Genomic DNA, 13,587 nt, shown 5'->3' on the forward strand with positions numbered 1-13,587 from the left:
TTAATTTCTTCTTCATATGTAGATTTCACAATTTCTTCTTCCATACTATGCATAAGATGTAGAGTTGATTATAATCATTATGCATGAAAAATCAATGTTTATTTTCCATATGGTGCATAAAATGTACATGATCATATGATGCATACTATCATTCAAAGAAGGTTATCTAGTAATATTGTGTGTTGGATCATGCTGAGAATATTCAATTGAGGGAGTGTTTTTCAATAAATTTTGGATACACATTACAATCAACACATCATACACATTACAATCAACATGTCATCCATTATTATTATAGTATAAAGAAAATGCAAATTTGATTGAAATAATGCCAAAAAAAGATTAAAGATTTAGCATATGTGATGCATATATCAGGAGGAGTTGTGATGTCAAAGCCAATTTGAGAATAAAAAGCATGTTGTTGTCCTTGGTGCATGCTATTTTTATTCTATGCGTCTACCCATTGCATAAATTTATTCTATAAAATTCAACTTTTCCCATTGTTCACTTTCTAGGACCTCACCTATGGGTTCTCTTCGTCACATCCATCCTTCATCCGAGTGGTTGCAAGGTTGCTAATAAACAACTAAAGGAAAATTAATCACATATATATTTGAGAACATTAAATTGTCCTCACGTTGGCTTATGATCAACTGTTTGCTCAATCATTGCTGGAATAGGCTATACTATCTCTAATTTCTAGCCTGAGACCATGGCCATGACAAACCTAGTGTTCAACTTGTGAATGCTATTGTGCAACTTGTGTTCACCATGGGTTATTCGTAGGTCTCTAAGCATTAGCCAGAGGATGTTCTCTCTTCCCTTAATTAATGGTTACATCTTATCAGTATTTTTTGCAACCCAAATTGAAAAAAAAACTTGTCTTTTACTATTGAACTGGCTTCAATCTCGGTTGCACAACTCAAATTGGTCTTTTTTGCTCTGTTGGGACCTTATTTCAGTGAGAATTTCTATTAGCTCATACCTATTGAAATAGTGATAGTATTGAGCCACTCGACTAATGCCAAAGATCAAGCCCAATGGACAATCCATCCTTCATATCTAATCCAAATGGATTTTCGCAATTGGAAGAAGCATATAAGAAATCGTGCATGAACAAAGAAACCCAGGTAGGAGACGAATCGAAATGTTAATAATGGAACGTTCAACTCCCCATTGCAATCACAAACTTGAAATTCCATGAGAGACTTTTGAAATGCAATGAGAGACTTGAAACGCCACCGTAAGAGACTAAGAGACTTGAAACTCAGAGACTCTAAATCATTGACATGTGGCAGCTCCTCTCTCCTCCATCCTCCTTTTTTTTTCTTGTCCGTGGTTAATAGGTTAAAGATATAGACATGAAGTCTCCTTGAAACCTACATCCTACTCTTGAGATTCTAGCTACCTCTAGCCCCAAGCTCCAAGACAATAGTCTTCATTGCTAAGCCACCTTCATCTTGTGTAGCTACATGCCTTGTCTCAAAGTAACAATGCTTCAATTCTCTATCCATAGATTCAAATGATCTAGTCACATTGCAAATAAGCCATATAGTAGATTAATTTGCAAGCACATAGTGATGTGTCATATCAAAATAAAAGTTCACCTATGAGATAGAGTCCACCACAAATAGGTCAGACATGGAATTTGATTTCCATGTTAGCTTATCATGACAAGTGGTAGTAGAACTAGTGAGTAGGACATACGGTAGTGCCACATTAATATCTAGCCTAGTAGTCCACCTCTAACTACACACCTTAGTAGCCATGTGGCACGCCTAATGCCTCCTCATTACTATTACTACATAGGCACACTTGTACTATAGCACATGCACACACACTGCCATATCTTTTATGAATGCCACCATCTTTTTTTAGCACTCTTTTTATCAAAGTTTGACAAATCTTTTGAATGCCATAATGTTTAATCCAAAATGAATTTTAGGGTGCTGTAAAGAGAACTTTTCATGATAGCTCATGCTCTACACAATGGCCCCCTCACTTGTAAGTTTTGACCTTATTGCATTGCATAGCCCCTCCCATTAGTCTTGAAATCTTGACATCCAATGCATCCATTTCTCTCCCCCATTATCTGCTTTATGAATGTTTTGCAAAAAGTGAATGTGAATGAGGGATACATTGTCTATGGGGATACTACAATCTACAAGGACAAAAGCCTGATTGAGAACGTTCTTAACATACTTGGAGGTAGTTTCCAACCTACTTTCTTAGAGAATCCATGGAAGAAACAAGACCTCTTTAGGGAATTCACCCATGTGTAGGCTAGCAATGATGGTGAAGTCAATGCTTCTACCTTGTTAAAAAGAGTTTTAGCATATCTTGAAGTGTACAAGCCATTTCTTTCTAGATACTTGAGGAACCATGAAGGTATTGGCAAGTTTAGGCAATAGTAGAGCAATTTTATGGACATGAAGTCTTAAAAACTTGAAGAATGCATAGGAGGGCAAGTCAAAACTATTTTCTCAGTCCATGAGCATTGGATTAGTCACACTTCTTTCTTTTTTTTTCTTTTTTTTTTGACTAGTCACACTTCTTTGATATGAATGTGAAAGCATTGGACTGCATCTATTCGATATGAATGAAAAAGCATGGTTGCACCAATGGGTGAGAAGATGAGGAAGGCAAAAAGGAAATCCAATGAAGAAAAATTTAGTATGGAATACAAGCGACATCTCAAGGAGGGTGTTGAAGTGAAGGCAAGCAAGCACAAACCATTGCAGAGGGAACACATGCTAAGGTATTGCAAGCATGAGAGTAAACTAAGGCATCCAAGGACAAAGCAAGGGTAGTCAAAAACTTGGTTGAAGAGGAGAGGAAGAGAAGGCAAAATGAAAAGAAGCAGATCAGGTACCTAAATCAATAGTTAAAGCTCATTGAATTCAATATACAAAAAGGTTGAGCTCAAGTTAATGCTATAAAGTATTAAGTCTTAGAGAGTGGATAAGGGTGCAGGTGGCCCAAAAAAATTCTTTTGCAAGATGTAATCTAATCACATTTGGAATTGATTGGGCCCTAGTGGCCAAGAAGTTTCCTCAGTGACCATGATATTTCACACAACTTACAATTTAATGCATGCTAGTGATTTATATAACTGGCTCTAATAGTCTAAACTATAGAGGCTAGGCTATTAGTATGGTAGGCACCTAGCTATTGAAGTAGAACTTCTTGTGATGATTGATTCCCTGGCTTGTTGACCAAGTCTCAACTTTAAGTTCTCGGTCTTGATCCACCATGTTCAAGCTCCACCATGACCTATCAACATCGACATTATAAATAAAGTTTAAACTCAAAACCTCATGCATATGCTCTACTATAGATTCATCTCCTTATTTGTATGTGCTTGTTTCAAGCTAATGCCTCATCACCCTATGCCTCAAATCTAGACCTGGGTGATTCCCATATTGTCCTTACCTACTTACAAAGTGGTGGCCCTACATTTCCACCAGTGTTGTATCTCCAATGTCATAACAAACCTTGTGCAGGATGGCATTTTCCCTTTCAAAATGGATGCCTACAAGATTTTCATATCACTCTCAAATTAAATTTTTTTAAAAGTTTGCTTGGTCCTCATGCCCTTGTCAATAATGAGGTGGTCAACATGTTTATGGGGAGTTTCTTTGAGTTGCCCCTTCAGAATGGTCTGCTAAAGATTAGCCAGCCATTGAATTTGATCCATGATCTTTTATAGGTCCCTTGTAGGCATTGTCTCTCCATGAGTATACTTTATTTGAACAATAATACCAATATTGTACTTATATTTACACTTTTCTCAAAACAAACACTTTCTCAAACATGGATGGCCATTGAATCTAATGCCTGTGCTTTTGTAGGGCACTTGTAAGACATCTAAATCTGCTTCATCATGTGGAGTCTTATAATAACAATACCCATAGTTGTATTCATATAAACACTTTTTCCAAACTAACACTTTTCTCCAGCATAGATGATGTCAAAATCTTGCATGGTTAGGAGTAGAGTGTTGATTATAGAGATGGTGAATCATAGGGTGAGAGAGAGAGAGAGAGAGAGAGAGAGAGAGAGAGAGAGAGAGAGAGAGGGAGAGGCAGCAGGAGAGGGAGGGAGGGAGAGAGAGAGAAAGGGAGGGAGGGAGAGAGAGAGAGAGAGAGAGAGAGAGAGAGAGAGAGAGAGAGGGAGGGAGAGGGAGCAGGAGAGGGAGGGAGGGAGAGAGAGAGAGAGGGAGGGAGGGAGGGAGAGAGAGAGAGAGAGAGAGAGAGAGAGAGAGAGAGAGAGAGAGAGAGAGTATTTGCAAAACATTGTCATTCCCATCACCCCAAATGGTGCATACAAGCAATCTAACTTCACAACCAACTAGTGCATTGTAGGGTGATTGAGAGAGAGGAAGAGAAATAGAAAGATTGATTGTTCTAAGCCTCATGGGAATATTTTGTGCTCCATCACCGCAAAGGATGCATATATTAAGCAATCAAATCACATAAACTCAACACCTCCCTTGGAAATTGATGTGACTTGTCATGGTTTCCATGTCCATTGTGGGGAGTGACATGACTAGTTTCAATCATTGCGGTGGTGGATGTAGCGGGTTTCAACCATCAAGAGAGCGTTATTGTTCTTTGCTTGCATCAAAAGCCATCTCATGGCTAAGCAAGCAATAGCCCCCCCTATACAGTTGTGTGCACAATAGCATGCAAGACATTGTGGCTGAGATGGATTCTAGAGGATATTTTGATTGGGCAGGTGATGTGGATACTAAGAGATCGACCATGGCTATTGTTTTTTTCTTGCATCAAGGACCATCTCATGGCTAAGCAAGAAACAACCCCCTCAGTTGTCTTTTCATCTTAAGAGGCAAACATCATTTCCCTCTCTATTTCTCTCTCTTGTATATGCTATCTATTTTCTATTTTTTGAGTGAGGCCTTCATGAGTAAGCTACATCATTGAGTGTGAGAGACGGAGTTGATCTCATTTTGTAGATAGTGTGGATAGCCATGTTAGCTACCCAAGCCAGCATACATGGCTGACAAGCCCTAGTATAAGGTAGGCAATAGAGCTAGTATATGCCTATACATAAGACTTAGTTGTGGGTAGATGGGCTCGGAAATCCCAATCAAATCATCCTAGAATGGCCAGTTGACAGGTTAGGTCAGCCCATGTGGGGTAGTCGAGTCAATTTTGGAGGGGTTTCTCCCCTATAGAAGGTAACCCAATTGTGCAGTTCAATCAGTAGCAAAACTTGGCATCTAGAGTGTAGACCTACAACCTATAAGAGAGCATATAAAATGCATGTGCTTGAGTAGTATGTATAACTACTGAAGCCTATAGAGGCACACTACGATTTTTGTGGCATTCTACAACAATGGGTGCAATAGATAGTTGGTTGGTGCCATACTTGGCTACACCTTACAACAAGTTGTGGCACACTATTGTTGCAAGCTTTGTACTTAATTCATCTATCTATCTCCTATCTATACATGAGGTTTGGTTGTAATACTGTGTGTTGTCGTTTCCATAGCTCAAGTTGTTTTAATCCACATGTGCATGCGTAGTATCTTAGCAAGCTTATGTGTCAAAAGTTGGTGCTTGATGCAAGGCCATTGTTCTTTTAACATGATGCTTGAGGTGTTTTTCACAATGGGGTCTCCCTCCAAAGCTTTATTGTATCATTTCCACCGATGATCACATGGATCCATTGTCCTAAGAGGAACCAAACAAAATTCTAGCATGGAACCGACCACCATTGCCTGATGCCACTATTTAATAGAATAAAAAAGGCAAGTCTATAGGACCATCCATACACACTTTGCTAGTAAACCCAAAGTTTCATTGACAACACAATTTCTTTGCTTTTGGGCCCATCCATGGTAACCCTGTGTGACCCTTTTAATTGATCATGGTTGCTCTCACAATTTTCTTACCAGTTCCTTGGTGGCACATCTTAAATTGCACAAGCCCCAATCCAATTGTCAATCAGAATCAAACTGGCCAATGGCTCTTCTTCTTATGTAATACATGTTGAGATATCGAGCTCCACTCGCGATGTGCCAGGGTGACCGTTGTGCATTTATGTCACCGACTTGTTAGCTACAGATGCGGTTGGTACACCACCCACGAATAATAGCTAGATGACAGCTATCCTTATCTACACTAGTTCGTGGCTCAGTTAGTATGCCACCTTAGTTAGTTGAGTTTGGTTTGAGACCCACATATAGGGTTCTTCTATTTCTTTGTACTAGAGTTCTTTTGGCTTTCACAACTAAGAAGAGGAAAACTGTTTTCAGCCTCCACCTTTGTGTGTATTCCCCCATTGTGTATGTGAGAAAGCTGCAAGTGAGACTCCTTCCCTCTCTCCCACTATCTTCACATGGTATCAGAGCCTTGTTTGTGGTAAGGAGGTCAAGAAAGAAAACCAAGTTCACAGTGTCCTAGTAAGAGGACCAGTGTTGCTTTCCTTTTTCGAGTTTGGGAGCAAATCTCTGTAGGTAGCACAGCCGAAAGTGTAAGAGTGCACTGTCTCAGATTGAGACGCCCTTCGCGGTGTGGCGAGAGGGCATTATATGCTGCGGGATACAGGGCGAAGCCCTGGGTGACTTTATTTTTCTGATTTGAGGTCATTTGGGGGCCCGTTTTGGAGGCGGAAGTTCTCCACAGGCACTCAGGAAGAGGCCCTGTTTTTGCTGTGCGACCACTGTTCTGCAGGTCGGTGAAAAGTTACCGTAGAAATTGCATCGTATGCCTGTACGCAAAGATATTGGGAGTTGCAGAATCATCCTTATTGCCTGTTGATGCAAAATCGTCACTAGGAAGTGACTGTGTGGTAAAAAAAAACCACTTTCGTCAGGTTTGCAGATTTGCCCTTGTGAGGCAGAAGTTGTGTCTTTTGCAGTGACAGAATATTTTGCAGTGTTCTATAATGGCGTCTGATTCTCTTTCACAGATTGTCACTGAAAAGCTTGACAAGAACAACTTCCAAGCATGGAAGTTTAGAATGACGAATTTTCTTATGGGAAAAGGCTACTGGGAGTTCATTATAGGAAATGAAGAAGAACCAGTTCTTCCTAATGTTCCCAATCAACAGGAAATGCAGGCATTTAAAGGATGGCATGAGAGAGCTAGAAAAGTTATGTACTGGCTGTCTATTAGTATTTCAGATTCAATGATTGTGCATATTCAGGATGCAAGTATGCCAAAGGTGGCATGGGATACTTTGGCTAAAATGTACAGCACAAATACACAGGCCAGGAAAATGCAGCTCAAGCAGGAGCTGCTGCACAATGTGCAGAGAGAAAATATGAGCATCAACGACTACCACATGAAGGTGAAGAAAATTGCGGATGCACTTGCTTCCATTGGGTCGCCAGTGGATGATGGCGATTTAGTTTATGTGACCTTGAATGGTCTAGGAAAGGATTATGCACAGTTCCAGACATCCATTGCCGTCTGTGAAAAATTTCTTGATTTTGAGGAGTTGATTGCTCTTCTAATTTCTGAAGAGCAGAGAAATGGTGGTGCATCTTCTTCAGGGGAAACTTTAAAAGAAACTGTCTTCTACTCAAATGCTGGAAGGGGTGGAGGCAGAGGTAGAGGAGGCCGATCTAGAGGTCGTGGTAGAAATCAGAATATGCAGCAAACTCAAGAAAACCAGTCCTATGCAGGAGGACGTGGTAACTCTAGAGGAAGGGGGAGCCAAAGAGGTCGTGGTGGATGGCAGAGAGGCCAAAATGCAAACAGCAATGTTGAATGCTACTACTGTGGTAAAATGGGGCATATGGCTAAAGACTGCTACAAAAAGAAGAATGATATTATGAATGGAAAATTGCAGCAAGGCAATTATGCATCCTCTCGTAGACAGGGTGATGACAGAAATGAGCATTTGCTTATGGTACAACATATGACAAATTCTATGATAAGTGCAGAAGAATGCAATGATGTGTGGTATGTTGACTCAGGTGCATCAAACCACATGACAGGTCATGCTGAATGGATGCAGGATGCAAGGAAAATGGAAAAACCAGGATTTGTGGAGACTGGTGATGATACTGCACATCCTATTGTGCAGATTGGCAAAATTCCTTTGTCTATGCAGGATGGGAACAAAAAAACTTGTCTGATGTATTTCATGTCCCGAACATCACCAAAAACCTGGTTTTTGTTGGTCAAATGGTTGAGCAGGGCTTGCAGGTCAGATTCAATCCTCATGGATGCTTTGTTGAGGATATGAAAAATAATGGTCGCTTGATAGCAAAAGGAAAGAAGAAAAGCAGGATGTTTACGCTGGATGCGGACATGCCTGAATTGAATGCAGCAATGTTTGCACATGGGACCGATGTAGTTGTAGATATTGATATCTGGCATAAACGCATTGGTCATGTTAATGTACAATGACTTAAATCAATGCAGGCCCAAAATATTGTTGCAGGATTGCCTAAATTCAAGGTTGCAGAAATGCATAAGGTGTGTGAAGCCTGTCAATTTGGAAAACAGGCAAGGAAACCATTTCCTAAGCATGTTCAAGAGAGTAAAAAGCCATTGGAATTAATCCACTCTGATGTGTGGACTACTAAAGCTGCATCTATTGGAGGCTATCACTATTTTGTCACATTTATTGATGACTTCAATAGAAAACTTTGGGTGTACTTTATGAAAAAGAAAAGTGAAGTGTTTGGGCACTTCAAAGCTTTTAAAGCTATGGTTGAAAAGGAAACAGGCCTGCAAATAAAATGCCTAAGGTCAGATGGAGGGGGAGAGTACCTCTCAAATGAGTTTGCAAGGTTCCTGCAGGAGCATGGCATAAAACAGCAATATTCATGCAGTCATACCCCACAGCAAAATGGAATTGCAGAAAGGAAAAACATGCATATTGGAGAGGTATCTCGAGCTATGCTAAATGAAAAAGATCTACCAGATTATTATTGGGCTGAAGCAGCTGCTACAGCAGTTTATATAATGAACAGGACTCCCACTGCAGCAATACATGGCATGACGCCAGAGGAGATGTATACTGGTAGGAAACCAAACATTTCTCATTTGAAAATTTTTGGTTGCATTGCCTATGTTCATGTGCCAGATGAGTTGAGGTCCAAGTTGGATCCAAAGGCTGAGAAGTGCGTCTTTATTGGTTATTCTCTGCAGCAGAAAGGGTATAGATGCTATAACCCTTCTATGTTGAGATATCGAGCTCCACTCGCGATATGCCAGGGTGACTGTTGTGCATTTATGTCACCGACTTGTTAGCTAGAGATGCGGTTGGTACACCGCCCACGAATAATAGCTAGATGACAGCTATCCTTATCTACACTAGTTCGTGGCTCAGTTAGTATGCCACCTTAGTTAGTTGAGTTTGGTTTGAGACCCACATATAGGGTTCTTCTATTTCTTTGTATTTGAGTTCTTTTGGCTTTCACAACTAAGAAGAGGAAAACTGTTTTCAGCCTCCACCTTTGTGTGTATTCCCCCATTGTGATTGTGAGAAAGCCTCAAGTGAGACTCCTTTCCTCTCTCCCACTATCTTCACATGGTATCAGAGCCTTGTTCGTGGTAAGGAGCTCAAGAAAGCAAGCCAAGTTCGTGGTGTCCTAGTAAGAGGACCAGTGTTGCTTTCCTATTTCGAGTTTGGGAGCAAATCTCTGCAGGTAGCATAGCCAGAAGTGCAGGAGTGCACTGTTCCAGATTGAGACGCCCTTCGCGGTGTGGCGAGAGCGCAGTATATGCTGCGGGATAGGGCAAAGCCCTAAGTGACTTTATTTTTTTGATTTGAGGCCATTTCGGGGCCCGTTTTGAAGGCGGAAGTTCTTCGCAGACACTCAGAAAAAGGCCCTGTTTTTTGTTGTGCGACCACTGCGCGGCTAGTCGGTGGAAAGGTGCCGCAGAAATTGCATCGTATGCCTGTGTGCAGAGATATTGGGAGTTGCAGATTCATGCCTATTGCTTGTTGATGCAAAATCGTCACTAGGAAGTGACTTTGTGGTGAAATACCACTTTTGTCAGTTTTGCAGATCTGCCCGTGTGAGGCAAAAGCTGTGTTTTTTTGCAGTGACAAAATATTTTGCAGTGTTCTGTAATGGCATCTGATTCTCTTTCACAGATTGTCACTGAAAAGCTTGACAAGAACAACTTCCAGGCATGGAAGTTTAGAATGACGAATTTCTTGATGGGAAAAGGCTATTGGGAATTCATTACAGGAAATGAAGAAGAACCTGTTCTTCCTAATGTTCCCAGTCAACAGGAAATGCAGGCATTCAAAGGATGGCATGAGAGAGCCAGGAAAGTTATGTACTGGCTGTCTATCAGCATTTCGGACTCCATGATTGTGCATATTCAGGATGCAAGTACGCCAAAGGAGGCATGGGATGATACTTTGGCAAAAATGTACAGCACAAATACGCAAGCCAGGAAAATGCAACTCAAACAGGAGTTGCACAATGTGCAGAGAGAAAATTTGGGTATAAATGACTACCACATGAAAGTGAAGAAAATTGCAGATGCACTTGCTTCCATTGGGTCGCCAGTGGATGATGATGATTTGGTTTCTGTGACATTGAATGGTCTAGGAAAGGATTATGCACAGTTCCGGACATCCATTGCCGTCCGTGAAAAATTTCCTGATTTTGAGGAGCTGATTGCTCTTCTAATTTCTGAAGAGCAGAGAAATGGTGGTGCATCTTCTTCAGGAGGAACTTCAAAAGAAACTGTCTTCTACTCAAATGCTGGTAGAGGTAGAGGCAGAGGTAGAGGAGGCCGATCTGCAGGCCGTGGTAGAAATCAGAATATGCAGCAAACGCAAGAAAACCAGTCCTATGTAGGAGGACGTGGTAACTCTAGAGGCACGGGGAGCCAAAGAGGCCGTGGTGGATGGCAGAGAAGCCAAAATGCAAACAGCAATGTTGAATGCTACTATTGTGGCAAAATGGGTCATATGGCTAAGGACTACTACAAAAAGCAGAATGACATTATGAATGGAAAATTGCAGCAAGGCAATTATGCATCTTCTAGCAGGTAGGGTGATGACAGAAATTTATGGTGCAGCATATGACCAATTCTGTGACAAGTGTAGAAGAACAAAATGATGTGTGGTATGTTGACTCAGGTGCGTCAAACCACATGACAGGTCATGCAGAATGGATGCAAGATGCAAGGAAAATGGAAAAGCTAGGATTTGTGGAGACTGGTGATGATACTGCACATCCTATTGTGCAGATTGGCAAAATCCCTTTGTCTATGCAGGATGGGAAAAAGAAATACTTGTCTGATGTATTTCATGTCCCGAACATCACCAAGAACCTGGTTTCTATTGGTCAGATGGTTGAGCAGGGCTTGCAGGTCAGATTTAATCCTCATGGATGCTTTGTTGAGGATATGAAAAATAATGGTCGCTTGATAGCAAAAGGAAAGAAGAAGGGCAGGATGTTTACGTTGGATGCAGACGTGCCTGAATTGAGTGCAACAATGTTTGCACATGGGACCGGTGTAGTTGCAGATATTGATATTTGGCACAAATGCATTGGTCATGTTAATATACAATGACTTAAATCAATGCAAGCCCAAAATATTGTTGCAGGCTTGCCTAAATTCAAGGTTGCAGAAATGCACAAGGTTTGTGAAGCCTGTCAATTTGGGAAACAGGCAAGGAAACCTTTTCCTAGGCATGTTCAAGAGAGTAAAAAGCCATTGGAATTAATCCACTCTGATGTGTGGACTACAAAAGCTGCATCTATTGGAGGCTGTCACTATTTTGTCACATTTATTGATGACTTCAGCAGAAAACTGTGGGTGTATTTTATGAAAAAGAAAAGTGAAGTGTTTGGGCACTTCAAAGCTTTCAAAGCTATGGTTGAAAAAGAAACAGGCCTGCAAATAAAATGCCTAAGGTCAGATGGAGGGGGAGAGTACCTCTCAAATGAGTTTGCAAGGTTCTTGCAGGAGCATGGTATAAAGCAGCAATATTCATGCAGTCATACCCCATAGCAAAATGGAATTGCAGAAAGAAAAAACAGGCATATTGGAGAGGTATCTCGGGCTATGCTAAATGAAAAAGATCTACCAGATTATTATTGGGCTGAAGCAGTTGCTACAGCAGTCTATATAATGAACAGGACTCCCACTGCAGCAATAGATGGCATGACGCCAGAGGAGATGTATACTGGTAGGAAACCAGATATTTCTCATTTGAAGATTTTTGGTTGCATTGCCTATGTCCATGTGCCAGATGAGTTGAGGTCCCAAGTTGGATCCAAAAGCTGAGAAGTGCGTCTTTATTGGTTATTCTCTACAGTAGAAAGGGTATAGATGCTATAACCCTTCTACACGTAAGTTCACAGTGAGCAGAGATGTTGTTTTTTATGAGATGAGCAGCTGGTATAAACCAGTAAATGTGATGATTGATGTAGATGCACAAAATGGTAATGCTGCACAGAATGCACAACAGCAATCACAAAATATCAGTGGACCTGGAGTGTCCTCTACCACTGGTTCACATACTTCACCATGGACAGGCAGATTGAGATCAGGAGAATCCCCTCAAAGCAATGCAGAGAGTGGTATGCAGGTATCACGAAAAGAAAAAGAGAAGGTAGATCAGCCCATGTTTGATGTGAATGCAAGTCACTCTTGTGTGGATGGTGAATCCAGTGGCTCAGAACAGAGCATTGATGATGAGTTGGGTATTCCTTCTGTTGTTACACCTGGAGTAAGGAAGACCAGGGATGTTTTGAGAGCACCTGGAAGTGAGCCTATTTTGTGTAGGTCTACCAGGGTTAGATATCCTGTGGATAGGTTGAAATATGATGGATTTACAGCCATTCATTATGCCTATATGGTCAAAGTGATACAGGAACCAGAACCCACTTCTTTTGAGCAAGCCATGGGAAATGAAAAATGGGAGAAAGCCATGGATGCCTTGGATGCTAATGCTACATGGGAATTGGTGCCTTTGCCTAAAGGCAAGAATGCAATTGGTTGTAAGTGGGTTTATAAGATCAAGCACAATGCAGATGGTTCTGTGAATAGATACAAGGCAAGATTAGTTGTCAAGGGGTATGCATAGACATATGGCATTGATTATGAAGAAACTTTCAGCCCGGTTGCAAGGATGGCAACCGTAAGAGCAGCCATTGCTATGGCTGCATCAAAGGGATGGTCTTTACATCAGATGGATGTAAAGAATGCCTTCTTGCATGGTGATTTGCAAGAAGAGGTCTTTATGGAGCAGCCAGCAGGTTATGTTCATGCTATTCATCCTGAGTTTGTTTGCAGGTTGAAGAAAGCCTTGTATGGCTTGAAGCAAGCACCTAGATCATGGTCTAACAAGATAGGATATATCTTGTCACTATTGGCTTTCAAATTTCCAAGGCAGATTTCTCACTCTATGTGAGAAAAACAGAGAAAGGGATTATGCTGCTGGTCATTTATGTTGATGATTTGATCATCACAGGTGATAGTGATGAAGATATCCTTCATGTGAAAATGCTATTGAGGCAGAAGTTTGAGATGAAGGATTTGGGAGAGCTGCGTTATTTCTTGGGCATTGAGGTGATTAGATCACCAAGTGGGATACAGCTCTTGCAGAGGCAGTATGGATTGGACATGCTAT

Source organism: Dipteris shenzhenensis, chromosome 21 (assembly GCF_047967505.1).
Source record: "Dipteris shenzhenensis isolate YYH24624 ecotype China chromosome 21, Dip_SZ_1.0, whole genome shotgun sequence".
Classification (NCBI taxonomy): domain Eukaryota; kingdom Viridiplantae; phylum Streptophyta; class Polypodiopsida; order Gleicheniales; family Dipteridaceae; genus Dipteris; species Dipteris shenzhenensis.